We start from the raw sequence: 8,697 nt of genomic DNA on the forward strand, positions 1-8,697 counted from the left end.
AACCACAGGAGGGCTGCTGGGTGGAGGCAGCACAGGGCCACCCGCCCAGAAAGATGCCAAGGGACAGAGAGAGAGTCCCCAGAGCTGGTTTCCAACCCCGTGGCCAGAGGCCCTCGGCAGGCCAGCCTGCACCCCTGCAGGGCCGTCCCCTCCCCCGGGCATGGCAGGCAGACGACCCCGATCCACCACCGGACCACTGGGCCATGCCTCCTATTCAGTGGCCTAACACGGGCTGCCCAGGGGAGAGGCTGGGGAGGGGTAGCAGCCGACCCCCAGGCCTGCTGGAATCCCCAGGGGGGAAGCACAGGCACAGAAAGGGGGGAGGGACAAGAAGGACGGGGCCACAGGGCAGCTGGGGAGCCAGCGGCAAGTGAACCTGTGTGTGATGCCGCGAGCACCGTGGCCTCTGCAAAATGGAGATCCCCAAACCCACGGCCTGCTGGCGGCCCCGTGGCTTGGGAACCCCCCCACCCCCCGCCCTGACCCCGCAGTGAAATCAGAGCCTCCAGAACACAGAGCTAGAGTCTAACAAGCAGCTCCTGTGTGGCTGCCCTGAGGCAGCGTTGATCACAGGGGCTCCGAAAAGCCTGGGGATGTGGGCATGGCTCCGTCCCACCTGCAGAGGAGGAAGGGGCTCAGGGAGGGAGGGGCACTCCCCAAGCCAGAGCCGGAGTCAGCGGCCGGGGACCAGGACCCAGCTCTCCACCCTGATACTCCCAACACACTTCACTCTCACACAGAGCCCCCGCAGCCAGCCTGGGTGGCCGGCAGAGCTCCAGGCCGGACCCGGTGCCAGCAGGCACGCCCACCGTGGGGTCGAAGGGCACAGGGAGCTGGGAGCACGCTCACCTCTCCGGGGCCGGGCAGGGGCTCCCGGGTGCCGCAGCCTCCTGTCCAGGCAGCACCCCTGAACCGTCCCCAGCACCTCCAGGGCGCCGGCCCAGATGGCGGGTGGGGGGGCGCGGAGAGGGGGGGAAATTCCTGATGAAACCCCGCCTGCTCGACGGCAGCCTGGGTGGTGGGGGGCCCCGAGCCCGTGGGCTGGCTGAGGCAGTTTCTCTTCAACAGGAAAAGAATGACGCTTGTTTCATTTTGAGCCGCGTCGCTCCGGCTGGCTCAGGGGCCCGCGGCCCGGCTCTGTCGTGGAACGCCTGTGCTTTCCACCCCCACTACAGCTGTTTTTCTCTCTAACTTTCTCGCAGCCCCTGCCGGCGTCGGGAACATGTTTGCAGACACTCAGGCCCAAGTTCGCCGGTGTCCCATCCACCTGTGCTGGAGTCGGGGGGCTCCGTGCCAGGTGGCCAACCTGTCCCAGTAGTGTGGAGCGGTCTGGGCCCGGCGTGGGCTGGGCTCTCCCGGGGCGTCCCCAATCCTCCCACTGCCCTCCGAGCATCGCCACTTCTCGGATGTGGGCACGGATGCTTGGCACCTCCAGCGTGTGGTAGCCCAGGGCTGCACAATGGGCGGGGCCGGGCCAAGCCGGAGACCCTGGAGGGCAGAGCGCCAGCCCAGCTCCCGAGCGGCTCACGCACGGCAGGCTCTCGGAGACCCCTGCTGCTGCGTGCCGAGAGCCCGGCCCCTCAGCGTCCTGCCCTGAGCAGAGGCTGACCCACACCGCGCTGGCTCAGCCAGGTCGCCAGGCTGGTGCCGTCGTGGGCGGAGGCACAGATGGCAGGGGCTCTGCAGACAGCAGACAGGACCTCACCCATGAGACAGACCGAGAACGGGACATCCGCCTGCTGGAGCGGGGCTTCCCCATCTCGGCCGCAGGAGGGGCACCTCCCACTCGGACCAGCACAGCAGCCCCAATCCCACCACTCCCGCAGCAGGGCCTGCAGCCTAGCCGGCTCTGCCCTGCTCTGGAGAGGCCCCCTCCTTCAAAGGGCAGCCTCCGGGGGCGGGGCGGGGCGGGGGGACCGGCCTCTGAACCCCCTTGGGCCATGTCGCCACTGTGCGGGTTCAGCTGGGGGCCCACGGGGCTGGCAGGATTGGTTCCCAAGCTGAGATGCGACTCTGCCACCCCTTGGGGACCTGCTGTGTGACGGGGTCTACCCTTCACCCCCGCCCCCAGGCCCCCAGCAAGTACAGGGACAGGAGAGTGGGTTCGACTCTGCACCAGGAAACGGAGGCCCAGGAGGCTCTAGAACCTCCACCCCCGTCCTCACGAAGCACTGAACCGCGTCCCCAGATCTCCGACCTAAGGCCTCATTCCTGACACACCTTGCCGGGGCGGAGCGGCCAGGAGGCTGAGAACCTTCTCATCCCACGACAGGCGCTTTTCAGGGGCTGCTGCGGCAGCAGAGGGGACAAGCCAGCTGACCCCGCAGACGCGAGGGTGGACGTGTGACAGGCAGCATCCGTGCCCCATGACCCCCTGCCCTGAGAACCCAGATGGGGCCTCAGCAAGCACCCATGGCAGCATCCAGCCCGGCCACCCAGCCCACAGGGCCTCCAGGCAGGAGGGGGATGGACAGACTGACAGTTGGAAAGTCTCTCCCTGGGCCCGGATGACCGTGACCTCTGTCCGCACAGCACCACCCCCCGGGAGTGACCCACCAGCCCCTTCGTACAGACGAGAGCCTCAAGCGGCCAAGCTCAGACCTGGCTGTGGCCAGGACACGGCCACTGGCTCTGCGTGCCCTTCCCATGGCCGCCCCCTGCACTGGTCACTTGGCAGTATGGCTACTGTCCACTCAGTCACCACCAGCACCTTCCATGGCTCCCCACCACAGGCCCCAAACTCCAAAGCCCGCCCCCCACCTGGTTCCGGCCACCTGGGGCCAGGGCCTCTGCCCTTGCACCGCCGCCTCAGTGCCCCTTCCAGGCCCTCTGGGCTTCACCAACGACCACAAGCAACCCCCGGGGGGGCCAAGGTCAGGGTCAATGCGGGGAGGGAATCTGGGAAAGTATGTTTCCACTGCCGGCTCCTGCCCTTGGGAATATATCTGCCGACAGCTTCCAGCAACTGTGAACCACGTGCGGTTTTGAACACAGGATGGGGGCTGGGGGCTGCCCACCGCGCGACCAGCCAGGTGACCGACACGCGCTCCCAGCGGCAGGGCCGTGTTGAGGGGCCCCAGTGACCAGACCTGTGCCCAGGGGTGCTGGAGCTCGGTGAGGCCCAGCTTGGAGGGATGGGGCAACACCAAGGCCTAGGGGGACACACCAGGCAGGCAGCAACCTCCAGCTCTCACGGCTGCCGGAGGGAGGGGGGTGCCCCTCAGCACGTGACAAGGAGAAGCGGGGACCCAGAACCATGCCTTCCAAAGCTCCAAACCCACCCCGATTCCCCAAACCCGCACGCCGTCCACAGAGCTGCCTGGGAAGCAGGGCTCAGTCCCTCCTGGGAACATACAGCCCACTGGGACGTCTGGGGAGCCCTTAGCACCTGGCCCCGCGAGTGATCAGCTGTCGCCTACATCGTCAGAGAGAGGACAGTAAAGTACCACCTCGCTCTGTCAGAGGCCTTGAGTGCAACACCCACGCCTACCCAGACCCAGGAGGGCTGCAGGTCCAGGCACGGGAAGACCCCAGGTACTAAGAAAGCCAAATGCACGCGAAACAGCAACTCCAGAAACTAAAAGACTTCCCGCGTTTGGCTCAAGGAGACGCCCTTGCTCAGAGCCTACTGACTCTATGTTACCCGCTACGCTAACAGGCCTCCTTGGATGATTTCCCAGAGAAGGACGACTGGAAAAAGCGAAAAGTGGTAGCAAGAGATGCTATAGGTGGGAGACAATGGGAAAAAAAAAATCAACCCGCCACCTATCAGCCAAGTAGGTGCATGTTCCATGCAGAGAAACCCAAAAATACCCTGCTCTCATTTCCTGTGTGTGGCCAGAATAACGGTCCCAATCCCCTGCAGGGAGATGGGCAGCATGCCCGGCAGGACACTCAGAACGCCCAGCCCAGCCGCCAAATGCCCACGATGACCCCTCGTCACACTCCCATGGGTTGCAACAACCAAAATGCGCCCCCCGTACACATACGCAGCTTCCAGCTGAGAACTCTGGAAAGAAGTCAACACGTTCCCCACTCTCCCTACGAGCACAGAGCCTGGCCTAACAGCCCGGGATGTTTTCTGTATGAACGTAATTTCAGATGATTTTAAATGTGCTGTCACATCAAGAGACGAACTGACCTGGAAAATTCTCTTTCCTGCGCTCAGTTTACAGACAAGGAAACCAAAACCAAGGGCTGAAGAGGCCCGTCCAGGGCCCCGTGTGTAGGGGTGCTCAGTCCTTGCCCTCGAGGAAGAGCTGCCGGAGGGGTGTGAACGCAGACCCCCACTCACGCCTCCGGAACAGGAAGGCACAGCCCCCGGTCCAAAACACGTGCCACAGAGCTCTTTGCTGCAGGAAGACGGGGCCTGTGAGGAACCTCGGGCTCAGAGACTCAGACCTGGAGTGAGCCTTCGCAGTCACTCAGGGAGGATGGGAGACACCGAGCCCAGGGCCGGCCCCAGGACACAAGCACACCCTGAGTGCCCGTCCCTGAAATCCTGACCGAGCAGAACGTGGGCAAGGCTTGTAAAGGGCAAGGTAGGGTGGGCAGCCCCCCAGTCAAGACGGCCCAGTGCCCCCGGCTGCAGTGTTCTCTCGTTTGGGGTCCCAACTCCAACACCAAGTGGTTCCCGGAGACGGCCCAGTGCAGCCTTGCCGGGCGTCCACACCTTCCGCACGGCGTCAGGAAGGCCAGGTCACGGCCCCCTCCAGGGAGATGCAGGCGAGGCACCGGAGACGTGGGGGGCTGAACGTTCACAAATCACAAAAGGCCTTTAAAACGCCTGGAAGAGCCGGGTGGTCCCGGCTCCCACCCCGGTTGCCACATCCTGCTGGAGGCCCTCCCCTGAACCTCCGCGTGGCCCTGGGAAAGTAACTTCACGTCTCTGGGCCTCGGCTTCCCCCAGAACCTGGGCACAGGGGAACACGTCCTCCTAGGGGCGTCGGTGAAGGGTCAGTGAGTGACCCACACGAGCCCCAGCTCAGGGTGAGCATGAAGAAATGGAGCTCCTTGTAACCCAACGAAGGGAAGCGGCCCGTGAGCCGGGCCAGGAGGGGAATCAGGTGTCGGTCCCCCATCAGCACGATGGGGGAGACCAGGACCCGCTGGGATTCCAGCCTCTGGCCTCCCTGCAGGCCTCCTCCCTGACAAACCCCTCACCACAGGAGCCGGAGTCAAGACCCAGGGGCGAGCCGGGTCCAGGGCCATCTGTCCATCCCGGGCCGGCTCTGGGCAGCCCAAGCCCCGTGCGGCCTCATGGCAGGGTGCCTGTGGCTCCCAGAGCGGACATTTCCCACACCAGACCCAGGAGGATGGTCCAGGTCCACCGCACCCTCCAACCAGACAAGTCCCCGCCATCCCCAGCCTCAGTTTCCTCATCTGAAAAGCCAGACCCCAAGAGGCCCTCCAGGGAGCCTCAAGGCAAGGAGAGGAAAAGAGCCAGCCCCTTTCCCTTCCCCACCCAAAAACCCGTTGGCCCAGACACCCAGGGCAGGCCAGAGCCCAGCAGCCCCGGTCTCGGGCCGGGGGCAAGAATCGGGACCCCGACCGGACGCGCCGAGCACAGCCGGGCACCTCACGTGCGCTGGGCAGCCGTGACCGGCCCTAGACAGGCACACTCTGCGCAGACACCCAGCACCGGCCCGGCTCTCCCCACCTGTCCCCCGCATCCCCCCGCCCCGGCGCGGTCCCCACGAGCACCGCACCCTACAGACGAGACACAGGCACCTCCCAGGCCATACCGCCCCCAGCGCCCCCCAAGCCCAGCCCTCACCTGCCGGCCACCCGAGGTCGCCCGTCCGCCAGGCCAGGCCACCTCCCGAAAGGCCAGAAGGTGCAGCCTCATGGCCAGGGCGGGCGAGAGGTCCCACCCCGGGGGCGGCCCCATCAGCCCCCGGCCCGCCGGCTCAGGGTCCCACGGCCTCTGGCGATGCCACACGGTAGACGAGCAAAGCAGCAGAAGCCGGCGAGGAAGGAGGCCCGGGAGGGCCAGCGTCTCCGCCAGGCAGCTGGGAGTCCACCGGAACCGCTGAGTTCCCCTTTCCCAGGGCCGCCCGGCCCACCACCCTCACCCAGACACCTGTGACCACAGGCGGCTCCCGCTGGCTGAAGCCAAGTGCTTCTCAGAGGAGAACAGGGACCCCAGCCTCGTCTCCTCCACCTGAGAGCAGTCCCGGCCCTCAGACGACGCGGTGCATGGGACCCTCGCCCAGCCAGGGGCCCAGAAGAGGGAGAGGGCAAGGCCCAGACCGGAGTTCAAATCCACTCCTCCACTGCCAGCTGCGTGGCCGTGGGCAAGTCAGGAGCCCTGGCCGAGCCCACTTCCCCAGCTGCAGGCTGGCGTGAGGGCGCGGAGATGGGGCACGACGGCTCCCCGACACGCTGCCAGCCGGCACACCCGGTCACGCTCATTCGCCCATATGTGCGGGCCTGGCGGGGGTGGGGGGTTGGCTGGAAGAAGCCCAAGCGGCACTCGTGGGAGCCACAGACCCCCGCCCACCCTCAGGTCCCCACCACGCCGCCCCCTGCTCCCTGACAGGAGCATCCTGTACCCTGACGCGCCAGCAGCGAAGGTCCCGCGGGAGGGACGACGGCGCAGGCCGAGCAGGGGAGAGGGGGCGGTGCAGCAGGGCCTTGACAGCCGCTGGGAGCCCCCCAGCCCGGGAAGCAGGGCCTGGACAGGACTAGACGAGCCCCGGGTGGGGGCTCGGCCTCAGAGCGGGTGTGCAGGAAGTACGGAAGGAAGGAAGGCTTCGTGGCCCCCGGCCACCCTCCAGCCACACAACGGGGTCATTCTCCCAGGGCACAGAATGCCTTTTGTAGCCCATCAGCCAGCAGCCCAGCCCAGGGCCGGCAGTGGAAGTGAGGGTGCGGGGGGCTATATCACACGGCCTTCAGCCCCGCTGCGCTCTGGCAGGCAAGCGGGGCATCCTCAGTCCCTGCCCCCCGGAGGCCTAAGGTCCAACCGACACTGTCCACATCAGGCTGCAGGGGCCGAGGCTGCCCGCACACGGCCTGCTCTGTGGCAGCTGGCGGCCAGGCCGGCCCCGGACAGAAGGCAGGCGGTGCCCTCACTTGAGCACATGGAAACCCTGCTGCCCACTCCAGGCCTGGCACTGGCCGTGGGGCAGGGTCGGGGCCCAGGCGGCCTCGCTCGTCCAGCAGGACTCCTACAGAAGGACCAGGGACTCCCGCCCACGCTGACCCGGCTGCCGGCCCAGCAGCAGCCCCCCTCCCCTGCCCCCCAGGCGTCTCCAGCGCACCCCACCATCATGCACCCATCCGCTCGCATGGCGCTCTCCACCTGAGACCCAACTTGCTGTGGGACCCGGGCAGGTCCCTTCCCTCCAGGGGGCCCACCACCCACCCTGCCCTGACCAGAGAGGTCCACACTCACTGGAACCCACTAAAGTTTGGGGATCAAGGATGAAGAGGGAAATCCCCAGGGGTCACACTGCAGAGTGGCGGGTCCAGGACGCCCAGCTCCAGGGACGGAGATGGGACATCCTTTCCCATGTTATTTGTCTCAGGTTTCTGCCGTGTGCACGTGTGGTTTTCACGGTAATGACATAAACAGCCTCTGCGGAGGCCTGATTTTAGCAAGAGCCTGGCCAGACGGTCCCGAGGCTGCTGCCGCCCTCCTCCGTATTGGCCGGGATTCCTCATTCACTCCTCTTCACAGCTCCGGGCTCACTGCTTGCCTGGTTCAGGGCCCGGGACCACACCTGGCTAAGCTCACCCGATGGACGATGGACGGGGGCGTGGCGAGGGCCGGCCTGCAGCGAGGATCACAGCCCAGCCCCAGTCACAGAGGCAAGCCACGCCCACTCAGCTGTGGCTGGTGGTCTGCCGTGACCCCCAGCTCCTCCTCGGCTGGGGAGGTGCCTGTGAGGTCCTCTGGACCCTAGCCCCACTGACTCAGTTCACTTGCGCCCAACGAGCTCCACCACTTGAGCGCTACCGCACCGGGGCAGGAAAGGTGCTCAGCCCCACAGGTGGCAGGCGGGGTCTCCTCTCGAGTCAACAGAGACTTAATCCTGCCTCAGCAGCCAGTGCTGGGCCCAGGGCGCATCCTGGCCGGCAGCTGGCTCCCAGCCCACCACGCCCCCTCAGCCTCAGGCCCCCCGAACACCACCCCATGCCCGGATGGTGCCACCTCCTGTGCCGGTGCATCGCTGGCAGGAAGACCCAACCTCGGTGTCCTCAGAGAGAGTGCAGCTGACCAGGCGCTGGGCCTGTCCCACCAGCTGGGTGGCCTCAGGGGTGACGACGCAACCTGGGCACGTGACCCACCTGTGTGGTGACAACTGGGGGCCCCCTCACAGGACTGGGTGCTCAGATGCCCCAAGCCCTGCCACCCAGCCTGGGTGTGCGTACACGAGCCACATCCACGTGGGCCCCGAGGCCCGCAAGTCTGCGCTGGGCACTGCCAGGTGCCTCCTGCCCCCCGGGGGTCTCACCAGCCAGGCCCTGCCCTGGGCTGGCCCAGCCAAAGGCGCTCAGACACTTAGCGAGCGCCCAGAACGCGCTAGGCGCTGAGCAGGGTCCCAAGCAGCAACCCGTGCTGCCTCCGGGTGGGCAGAAAAGGGGGGCCCGGGGGGGGCCCGGGGGGCTGAAGCAGCTCACGCGCGCATCTCTTCCCGACCAGCGTTCAGCGACATCACGTCAGCGGCTTCAGGCTGGCCAGGGCAGGAG

At 66.5% G+C, this 8,697-nt stretch overlaps 1 protein-coding gene across 3 annotated transcripts in view; it reads right to left on the reverse strand.

Annotated features, from left to right (window-relative positions):
• RXRA (retinoid X receptor alpha) overlaps positions 1-8,697 on the reverse strand; it is a 58,171-nt gene that overhangs the window by 33,955 nt on the left and 15,519 nt on the right. Inside the window, exon 1 of one of the 3 annotated variants that reach the window (XM_024762793.1) lies at positions 850-975. The exons of the other annotated variants lie outside the window; for them this stretch is intronic. The gene's annotated coding sequence lies outside the window, so the exon portion shown is untranslated. Of the gene's footprint in view, positions 1-849; positions 976-8,697 lie in introns of those variants that run through there. 3 annotated transcript variants of the gene reach the window in all.

Source organism: Neophocaena asiaeorientalis, unplaced genomic scaffold, assembly GCF_003031525.2.
Source record: "Neophocaena asiaeorientalis asiaeorientalis breed wild unplaced genomic scaffold, Neophocaena_asiaeorientalis_V1.1 scaffold78, whole genome shotgun sequence".
In the NCBI taxonomy this organism is placed as follows: Eukaryota; Metazoa; Chordata; class Mammalia; order Artiodactyla; family Phocoenidae; genus Neophocaena; species Neophocaena asiaeorientalis.